This window comes from Acartia tonsa, chromosome 12 (genome assembly GCF_053477335.1).
Source record: "Acartia tonsa isolate MP-2025a chromosome 12, ASM5347733v1, whole genome shotgun sequence".
Classification (NCBI taxonomy): domain Eukaryota; kingdom Metazoa; phylum Arthropoda; class Copepoda; order Calanoida; family Acartiidae; genus Acartia; species Acartia tonsa.
The window spans coordinates 12425145-12433883 of record NC_137271.1 but is presented as its reverse complement, the minus strand read 5'-3'; positions in this window follow the sequence as shown (position 1 = coordinate 12433883).

Sequence of the window (8739 nt, the reverse complement as noted above, 5' to 3'; positions counted from 1 at the left end):
TAACTATCTTCGGGGAAAATACCCTCACTCAACCCCCAAAGAAAAATCGTTCAAAAAAAATAATTTTCATTTCAAAATCGAGATTGAAGGGGTCGACCCCCATTCCACCCTCCCCCCTTCCACCTCAGGGGTGTAGCCACCAGTTTTAAGATAGGGATATTTCATATATAGAAAAAATATTTGTAGTTGTACTATAGGAAAGCATGGCAGTTGATATTCTATATATTTAATTTTTTTGAATGCAACAATATGTGGTATTCGGCAACCGTGAGCCATGCCTATGGCACCCCTGATCTGGGGTTCGGTGGAGGGTCAATGGCCCTCCCCCGAGTCCTGGGGAAGGGGTCTAGTGACCCCCTCCCTACGCTTAGGATTAATGATTGAATCTGTCATGTTTATTATGGTTAACTGTATTCTTAATTCTCCCCCACCCTTTTCAGGGATGGGGGATCATTATTGCCCAAACTGACCATTGTATATGTATTATTTATGCTTTGATGTTATGATTATTTATTCCTATCCATGTAATTATTGTTTGTTGTATATAGCTTCAGTATCTTTTAAACCTTCAATAAAGTGACAACTGAAAATAGATGTTGATCATTATCTAGTGAAAGCTAGAGAAGCGTAGCTTCTCTATAGTAAGGTGTCCACGTCTGTCACACTGCCGTAATCTAATTGAACTCCGGTGTCTGCCATTTATCCTCGGCGGATACCACAACTTTGGTGACAGCTGTGTGAGATTACGGCGAACCACAAGTGTAGAGCAGACGCGCATCTGAGGCTAAGGTACTCCCAGCAGTGAATCTGGCAAAACTGACGCAAGCAACCTGAATTACCCACCCTGGACAGCAAAGTTTAACTCTGCATCCGGCAGTTGTGGAAGCGAGACAGCGAAATTTGACGAATAACCGCGAGCAGCGCTGATATCTAACGGAGAATTGAGCGCCAAAAGGGCTGAAACAGGCCTGCGGACCGGCTGAAACAAGCCAAATAAGTGTAAACGGCTGGAAATAGGCCAACTTTACTGCAAGAAATAGCAGGATCCGAACCAGTGGCGCTAGCAGGACGGGACATTCCCTGCCGCCATCAGCCGGATTTGGATCAGCGGCGCTAGCAGGACGGGACATTCCCTGCCGCCGATAGGCTGAAACATGCCACATAGCTGCAAGCTGCGAGCTAACATACGAGTGTAGTGCACCAGAACAGAGAAAAACTACGTCAACTCCGAGTATCCTGAGAAGCTACAACGCAGCCACCCATCTAGAAAACAGATATTATATCACATTTGCAGGGATTACCACCCTAGTGTGATGGCCAAACAATAGATTTATGAGCAAAGCTTGGCAAACAAATTGTTGTGTTGTGATAAATCTAAGAATAGAACAGGCTTGGATTATTGTGTATTGTGATAACAGCTAAAAATAGAACAGAGTTGGTAAACAAATCTGTTATGCAATTGTGATAAGGACAAAAATAGAAGCTAGATGTAATATAATAAAGACCCTGATATACAATCAAAACAATCTCAAGCCCACAGCACAACAACAATACACCCCTTATTCCAAGGGAAAGGGAGGGGCCCCTCTCCATTGAAGGCAAATACAATCAGGGTGATATAATAGATAAGCCTAGGATTAAGAAGAAAAGGCCCTATTACACCAGCACACAGTTACCCCCCTCCCTCACAGGGGGAACGGACGGAGTTACCCCCGTCCCCTCACGCGCTTCCCCCTTCCTACCCACACTAGACTAAGTCCGTCTGTAGTGTGGGGCTAGCGATCGGACACACAGAGCGCCATTCACGGGTAGCGCAACAGAGTGCGGAAAATATCATAAATCCAACGGACGAAGCGGACCAATGAGAGAGCGAGTTGAGGGGTGAGAGCGCGTTTTCCCCGTGTGCGCGGATTTGACGGCGCGGACGCGCGTTACAAGGACAGGAGATTCCACGCACACACACACACACACACTCACACCGGAGCGGAGCTACTCCATAGCATTTAACAGGGGTATTTTTAGCAAATAAAGAATTGCAAGTTTCTTTCCTTCTAGCTCTAGTGTGATAAAGGAAAACCCAATCAGTTCCTGACAGCAGTTCAGACCCTCAACATCTATCTACCTCTACCAGCCTACCCTACAACCTCAACACCTAACTAGTGATAAGTACAGCTAAGTTATATCTTTGCAACTAAACTCCCAACCTAGTGATACAAACAGTGTTGGCTGTTAGGCTAGGAAGCCTCAAGTGACAAACCATTCATTTTAGTACTGTATAACTTTGTGCCCGCCGTTTCACCGTTGACCCAATGGACCAGCATCAAGCCCCAGGAGGTGACCAAGCCCCAGGATGGCTCCAGGATGACCCTCAGCCGGCCCCAGCCGAGTACCGCAAGCTGATGCTGAGCAATCTGCCGGAGTTTAGAGGGCCGCCCAAGCAATCCTGGTCGGCACATATCCGCAGACTTGAGATGTCATGGGCGGCTTACCGCGTGCCACCTCATGATTCCCTCAACCGCCGCAACGCCCTACTACTGTCACTGGTAGGGCAAGCGGCGGAAATGGCGTCCCATCTGTTTGGCGAGGCAGGCCAAGCCTTGACCTACGAACAGGTCAAGACCGAGTGTGAATTGCTATTTCGCACTGCTTTTGAATCCCAAACGCTTAAACAAGCGTTTAGGGATTACAAGCAACACTCGACAGAACCTATACAAGCGTACATATCAACTAAGTGCGCCTTGTATAGGGACGCCTACAACCATGAGGATCTTGAGTTGTTGGTGGACGAATTAAATCGTGGAATTCGTAACGCCAATGTAAAACGCCTCATGATGAACCATGAAATTACGAGTGTACCTGAGTACACTCGTAAGGCCATGTTCACCGTGACCATGGTTACTAAGCAGCTGAAGGAAGGTGTGTGCTTAGTGGACTCGACCGACGGGCTGACTGGATCTGCCTGCATCCAGTTGCCCCAATATGACGAGTCGGAGCCAATGGAGATTGGCTCCTTGGCTCCGGGTCTCCACCAGATGGGGAAGGTCGCTCCAGATGACAAGGTTCCAGGCCGCTGCTACCGCTGCCAGGGGAGAGGCCACCGAGCTCGAGACTGCCCAACGCCTGTGGAAGTTAGCCTAGAGGAGAGACGCACCCAGCCACGCCGTGACCGTTCTGCCAAGTGTGAGCGTTGCCACTATGACGGTCACACGGCGGCCAATTGTAGAGCTGACTGGGCCCAGGTAGCCAGCCGCAGGCGCACCGCCGACAAGGGTGCCCCTCCAGGGAAGCCCAGCAGAGTGGCCCACATGGAAGGGAGCGCGCCCCCAGCACCACCACAGCAAGCAGCCGCCCCCAGAGCTGCGGACCGAGCCGATGGGATGCCGCAGTTTGGGACTGTCCCAGCTAGGATCAACGTACTGGGCGGCGCGGCTGAACCCAACCGGGTTGGCCTAGGCTTCAGTCTTAACCATCTGGGGCCAGAGCTGATACAGCCCAACAACATAGCCGAGCCAGAGGTGCTGAGGCCCCAGCCCTTTAGCCTCAACATGATGGAACCTGCCCGACTGAGCCTACCCAGCAAGAGTGGAGGGGCGCTGCCCAGCGTCTCTGAGACGGTGTATGGGGAGGTCCTGGCAGCCGCCGAACGGGAGAGGCAGGAGGTGCTAGCCAGCACCTCTGCATCGATGTATGGGACGCCACCCGGCGTCGCCACCTGGGATGATGGGGGGGTGCTATCCAGCGCCTCCCACCGAGATACCTGGATCCTGGAACGAGCCAGCCTCCAACCTGATGTCTGGGGCGACAACCGTCGCCGCCACCGAGAGACCTGAGTCCTGGAACGAGCCAGCGGTCCCAGAGGAAGGGGTGACACCCGTCACCCCCAGTCAGCCAGCGCCACCAGCCTGCAGGGAGAGCCCAGCTACATGCCATCCAGAGCCCCCTGCCAGCCAAGGGAACCCAGCTGCTCAACATCAGGATAAGTTGAATTTGTTAAATGTGTTGTATCCAAGATATTGTAAAAACCCAGCCTTGCCTGTGCCCCCTGCACCAGAGGCTGGGGAGATTGAAATTTGGGAAAATAAGGACTTGCCTGTGCCCCATGCACCTGAGTTCCTAGGGCAGGGGAGGGAAGTGAGTAAGGGCGAGCCTGTGCCACATGCACTTCAGCCCCATGCCACTGGGCATGCTTTGGACAAGGGAAGGGAGCACTTAGGGCTAGGGGAGCCGACACCCAGGTAAGTGCCAGTCGCTTGCCAGTCTGTCATTGGGGAGGGTATCGGGGTGCCCCGGCCGCATACAGATAACGCTCAATGGAAACTTGTATCTAGCCAGGAGCAGCCCAGCCGTGTCCAGTCCCAAGAAGCAGCCGTGACCAGAGCTGAAGATCCCCAGCCGCGTGTACGAGGAAGATGGCTGCCTGGAAGCCTCTCCCATTGGTGGATGGTCCTGTGGGGCCTCCTGCTGGCAGCCGTGTGGCCTACAACCAGCTACGTCCTGGTGGGGTGGGACTGTGCCAACCCCACCCATGTCACGTCTTACAATAAAGAAAAGATGTGTAACACGGAGCCCCTACACCAAGAGGTGCCCCTTGGCCATGAAGTACACGTCCTGCAGCAAGTCAAGGTGAGGGAAACCACTGGGTACAGTTGTCAGCTCACCGTGTCCCAGTGGACATTCAGGTGTGGAGTATGGGGTCACCTCAAGGTGACCTCGGTCCCCACCCTCATGAGGCCAACCAAGATAGACCCAGAAGCGTGCCGAGACCTGGCCAGGAACCGAGTCTACACGTTGCCAGGCAAGACCCAGCCACTGACGTTCCAGCTGAACCATCCCCTGTTCTTCACCATCGACATGGTGGGCGCCCTCGTCAACAGCCCCGAGGGGGTGGGTTGTGAGGGGGAGGACGTCCACTTTGAGGGCCAGCTATACCGCAACGAATTAGTGCTCCAGGAGCGACGGCTGCTGGTCAAGGAGGAGACCTATGTGGTGGAGGATGGACGGGTGGAGTCCCAGTCTGACCACCTGACCCTAGAGTGTCCCCATTCTGAGCTGTCCTGCATCACTGGGGAAGCAACCTACGTGTGGGACCACCTGGGAAGAGATTGCCCCTTGAGGCTGATCCGCAGCCTCCAGCCCAGCCTGGTGATGGATGCATATCTGGTTGACCATCAGGCCCAGTTTTTCATCAACATGACCAACCCCACCTCGATTGTGAACTGCGACTTCGAGGCCCATGCCACAAACCATCCAGCGTTGTTCGTGGCAGCTGACCCAGCCGCGGCTGCGCTGCCCAGAGTGTCGGCCAGGGATGTTGACGTTCCCCTTCAAGCACAGATACATGCAGGTTATATTGGGTTTACCCTGGAAACGCGCATGAAAAGCACCGCAGCAGAAGAAGTAGCGGCCAACTGCTGGAAGCTCCAGCAACTAGACCCGGCCCACCCGGTGCGTGTCCAGGGGAGCACGTTCTCGGTACTGAGGGGAGACATCCTGCTGCAGCTGACCTGCCAACGTCACAAGTACGTTGTCCGCGAACACAAGGAGTGTTGGGACAAAGTGCCAGTAGAGCCCACAGGTTTTGTAGACGCTGTGACACGGGTATACAGTGAACACGCCACCAAGATTCCCTGCTCCTCCACCTACCCCCTGACTGTGCACGCGGAGGAAGGCTGGATAGAGTTAACCCCCGCTCCCAAGAAGAGGCCACCCCCGCTGGATACGCCTACACAGTTGTTGACAGAACCCTTAGATGACTTCAGTTCAGGTGGCTTGTATTCGCAGGCTGAGTTGAACGACTGGCAACAACTGCTGGCGTTCCCAGCATACAAGAGTGCCATGCTGACCGGCCTATCCTATGGCTCCTGCGTTCAGCAAGGCAGCTGTTCGGCCACAGGAGACCATGGGATAGTGTCCTACAACATTGACCGACTGGCGGAGGAAGGAGAGGCAGCCCTGGATGTCTGGGCTGGATTTAGACAAGCCATCCACGAGTGGGGAGATGGCGCAGCCATACTGTGTTTACTGTTGTTGATCCTCAAACTGCTGGGGGACCTAACCATCATTTCCCTGGCAGCAGCACAAGGAGGAGTCCGAGCAGCCCTGAATGCGATATCACAAGTGTTCCTGTACCATCCAGCTTTATATAGGAAAGCGCTGGCTAGAGCCAGGCTCAACCATGCCAAGTCCCGGGACTTTTCAGTGGACTGGGATGCCATTCCCATCGGCAGGGAAGCAGCCGAGGAAATGGTGTCTATGAAATCAACTGACAGCGGGCATGACCGCCCAGGTAGGCCAGGACCGCCCTCTGGCAGACCCCGCGGCCCCTCAGGAGGACAGGCCGCTGCTCAGACGATCAACCTGGCAGCCAGTGCCCCAGCCGCTGCCAACAACAACCAGCAGGCCCCACTGCTGACTGTTCCAGCAACCACTGTGCCACCAGCAAACCTGATACCTGCCGGCGCTGACCAACGTGTCCAACCCAAGCCAGCCTCTGCCTTCTATCCCACATTGGGAGCCCATCAACCCTAAGAAGATACTCACCACTAGGATTCCATTGAATCATTATCGTTTGTATATATTTTAGCCCTAAGGAGCGGACCGAAGGCCTCAACCACTGTCGGAAGTCTGGTAGGGAAACCACCTCCCAGCCTTCCGAGGGGAGAGTTGTGGTATTCGGCAACCGTGAGCCATGCCTATGGCACCCCTGATCTGGGGTTCGGTGGAGGGTCAATGGCCCTCCCCCGAGTCCTGGGGAAGGGGTCTAGTGACCCCCTCCCTACGCTTAGGATTAATGATTGAATCTGTCATGTTTATTATGGTTAACTGTATTCTTAATTCTCCCCCACCCTTTTCAGGGATGGGGGATCATTATTGCCCAAACTGACCATTGTATATGTATTATTTATGCTTTGATGTTATGATTATTTATTCCTATCCATGTAATTATTGTTTGTTGTATATAGCTTCAGTATCTTTTAAACCTTCAATAAAGTGACAACTGAAAATAGATGTTGATCATTATCTAGTGAAAGCTAGAGAAGCGTAGCTTCTCTATAGTAAGGTGTCCACGTCTGTCACACTGCCGTAATCTAATTGAACTCCGGTGTCTGCCATTTATCCTCGGCGGATACCACAAATACAATATTTATAATTATTTTGCTCTAAAATTTATTATTTTTTGCAGTTCAAGATAAAGTTGAAGGCAAAATAGTTTTTCTTACTGATGAAATAAACCTTTTTATATCATCTATCAAAACAGCTTAGTTCCTGTTTTTGGTATTTTACTAGATATGCATTGTTTTCTAGCTTTCTTTTTGGCAATCCTGATCTTCCCCAAAAAGCATTTAAAAACACGTATTTTTAGCCTAGCAACACTAAATGAGTAGGTGCATTTTAGAGATACTTTAGTAGTAGATTTTTAAGTACAAGTACATTTAAACAGATTTATAATCTGTGAAACAAAAACAAATGTTTCAAAGTATAGCAAAAGTAAAACATAACTATTAAACATTTAAAAATAAATAAAAAATTTAGACTTAAAGCCCTCTAAAAATGAAAGTATAACTGTCTTTGCAAAAAAAAACATTTAAATTAAACGAAATCAGTTAAGCAAGGACAAAAATTATGTTCTTATTCTAGCTAAGAAAATCTCAGATTTATTATGACGGACAGGCTGACGTTTAAACGTATAACAGCGTGTAGTTACAAATCGAATGCCCTATAAAATTGATGACATCATCCATTAAAGCAAAGTTCAAAAAACAAACGCACATTACAAATATAGAGTAAAAACGCATTCAATATTCAATTTACAAATTTATGTATCAATTTAATATGAAATTACTTAAAAATAGAATGCTTAATATGGACATACTTACATTTTAAGGCCTAACTAAAGAGTTGCTTCCCTAAAATTAACTAAAATTAAGAGAAAATTGTATCGTTACAAAATGAAATGATTATAGAATTGCTGCACGTCATAGTAACCATCATACCAAGTTTCAAGTAGATAGGACAACTCTAACATGCCTAAATTAACGTTGGACCGACGCGTAGAACACAAAAGAATAATTAAGAAAGCGAATAATTTCGAAGATTTTTCATCAAAATTTGGACGATTTTTTTCACATTTTGAAAAAATGTAAAACGATGCAATGTTAAAAGTCACTTGCATCAATTAAGAATTATAGATAAATGAAATTTATATTATCTTTACATTTATTTTCTTATCTTTATTCAAGTTGAGAGATAAAATAAGAACAAGGATGATAACATACCAGAGTAGTAGTAGATCAACTATAGTACATATCATCAATTTTAAGAGATTTATCCTATCTTCTTATAGACAGCTTTCCGTGGATATCAAAATTAAATTTAAAGAAGACCGAAGGCCCGGGCTTTAGAAACTGGTATTAATTTTATGATTTTTATTTTAATATTTTGGAAAGGCGATGTATATAATGTATATTTATATTGAAATGAATGTAAAAGTTATATTAAAATAAATACAGATGAAAAAATCAATTGCAGTATTGCTTCGAAACCGATTAATATCCGCTGGATTAGAACTGGTTATCAGCCATTCTGAAAAATCGTATTACAGACAATTTTCCACGAATAATGAAATAATTTCATAAGATTATAGTTTTATTTTGTTAGCCCGGGACTACTGACCTTTGGGGCTTGATTTTAATATCCTCACCTCAAAAAGCTGCCTATGATACGATGCAATAAATAACT